We start from the raw sequence: 2,515 nt of genomic DNA on the forward strand, positions 1-2,515 counted from the left end.
AAGGAAGGAAGGAAGGAAGGAAGGAAGGAAGGAAGGAAGGAAGGAAGGAAGGAAGGAAGGAAGGAAGGAAGGAAGGAAGGAAAGAAGGAAAGGAGGAATGACTGATACCAGGAAACTGAGTCCAAAATTAAAGGAAACAAGGAAGAGAAAATTCAGTTCAACTTAATAGACATTAAGCACCTACTAGGTACAAGTTGATACTGAGATAAAAATTTATCTACTGAGATTAGGAAACTACAGAGTGTAGTGCCAATGCAATATTTAAAGCACCCACAATCATGATAAAGACCATGACTATAAATATCTCATGATGTTTGATGACAAAATATACCAAATTCTCCATACAGAGGACAGAACTGAAGCATTTATTTAGACACCAGAAAACCAAATCCCAAAACCAGTAAGCCAGTTCCTTCATAGTACTAAAGATATTCAGAAGCCATAATAACACTGTGAGCCACCACCATCCTTTAGCGTTCCCACAAACCAATACAAGATCAATATTTACTCACACACATCTCTGTCTCCTTGCCTGAGTGTCCTATCTCTCCCACTGTCTAACTCTGGCTACCAGCTTCCTGTGGGCTCTGCTTCCCTTCAGCAAACTCCTCCCACCACAGGCTCCATGTGACTACATTCAGCCTATTAGGTGGCAGAGTTTACTTTCAAAGCTGGGGAGGTCTTCAAATTCTCCCCTAGGTCTGTTAAGGGGCAGGAAGATCTTCAAATTTCCATTCCCATCACATTTGGCCCCAAGATCTTTCATGTCCCTTATATAGCAAAAATACATTAACAATAAATGAGAGTTTAGGGATAACTGGTGGAAAAACTGGTGCCACAGAATTTTGCAATAATATAACAGGGATAATAGAAAAACTTTGCACATGAAATAATAGCTTGTGGTGGTGGCTTCGGCACAAGCACCCCATCCTGCCCCTTTCAAACAAATGGGGCTCAAAATCTTGGGGTAAGGGGCAAAGGTCTCTTCTCCAAAGCTACTTCAAGCTGAAATTGGATGTAGAGCTGTCCCTGCCCCCCAAGAGGTCCCATTTGAGAGTTTAGTTCTTTAGCTGTCATCCAGAGCTTGGTCAATGCCATGTCCAGGAGGTCCCATTTGAAAGGTCAGTTTTTTAGCTGTCATCTGGAACTTGGTTAATGCCAGGTCCAGAAGTGGCACAGCACAGTCATGGACAGGGGATTCTATCTGCTTAAGCAATCAGGTATCTGCAGGTGGAGGGTACCAAGCCTGCAGAAAACAAATCTCGCAAACAAGTTTAACAGACAAAAAGCCAAAAAGAGACAAATATAGGGTCAGTCATGCTTCTGGAATCCATGAACTCACTATCATAACCTCATTCATGGTAAAATACACAAAAAAGACAATTTGACAGTCATCTTCTCCTGAGTAAACAACAGTTACAGTATTATCTTTACCAGGTGCAATAATCTCCACAGCCTTTTGAACATCATCTGGCTTTTGCTTTACCCATACTTTAGCTCCCAATTTTATTCTATTAGTCAAACCAAACTCTTCAATTCCTCTCATTGTTATTTCAGAAGGAGGGTCAGTTTTCACAAGGGGTATTGTTTCACAAGGAATAATAATCACGAGCTATTTTATCATTTTTACAAAACTGCATGGATTCTTCACCCAAATTTTGCAATGTCACAATAATTTCTCCTTGATAATTAGAATCTATTACTCCAGCCAATACATATATACCTTGAGTTGCTAAACCTGATTTAGGTAATATCTGTCCAGAATGATTTTTAGGAATTCTCATACTATCCCAGTAGAGATGGTTTTTTAAAAAAAAATTTTTCTATCCATCCAAAAGTCTTTTAAACAATGTAAATCATATCCTACCATGTTTCCCCGATAATAAGACCTATCCCCAAAATAAGCCCTCCCCTTACTGTGTAAGATTCCTCTAAAATAAGCCCTCCCCCGAAAATAAGCCCTATTGAGATTGCTACTGTAGTGAAGGTGATCCCCTGCGCTACACGCTTGTAGCAGCAAGCACACCAAGTGTCCTCAGGGTGGCTGCCCATACAGGTTCTTAGATCTGCTTTGTTAAAGGAAAGCAACTCAAAATGGGTTAACAAGCTTACTTTAATCAATCAGACATATATCGTTTACCTTGTTCAGGGGAAAAGGACAGCCCCCGAACTTCAAAGTATACAGGCAGAATTATCAAGACAGAAATAGATCAAGTACACAGCTTTCCAAACTGTGCAACTATTACATCCATACCAAACAACATCTGGGTTTTTCAAAGCAGGGGCGGGGGGAGCCCTGGACAACGGCTTCCCAGAATACAGATCAAATCACAGAACACTTCTCAAAGTGAGCCCCCAAAACAAAGCTACACATCAGGGCTTATATAGCCTTCTCCTGGCTCAGAGAATGTAACAACCTTTTGGATCCACTGGCCAATCAAAAAATATCTACTGAAAAACAAGCCTCCCACCCCAGGCTCCAGGTGCACTTTAGCCTAGGGGCAGGGAAGATCTT

General features: G+C 41.1%; 1 protein-coding gene across 6 annotated transcripts in view; it reads right to left on the reverse strand.

Moving 5' to 3' along the window:
- RNASE12 (ribonuclease A family member 12 (inactive)) overlaps positions 1-2,515 on the reverse strand; it is a 54,481-nt gene that overhangs the window by 10,268 nt on the left and 41,698 nt on the right. Inside the window, exon 1 of one of the 6 annotated variants that reach the window (XM_069097715.1) lies at positions 513-599. The exons of 4 other annotated variants lie outside the window; for them this stretch is intronic. The gene's annotated coding sequence lies outside the window, so the exon portion shown is untranslated. Of the gene's footprint in view, positions 1-512; positions 600-2,515 lie in introns of those variants that run through there. One more of the 6 variants, XM_069097716.1, reaches the window with a different exon arrangement.

The sequence above is a fragment of the Petaurus breviceps genome, unplaced genomic scaffold (genome assembly GCF_028583685.1).
Source record: "Petaurus breviceps papuanus isolate PSGF00001 unplaced genomic scaffold, PetGlider_PUasm1.0 37, whole genome shotgun sequence".
NCBI lineage: Eukaryota > Metazoa > Chordata > Mammalia > Diprotodontia > Petauridae > Petaurus > Petaurus breviceps.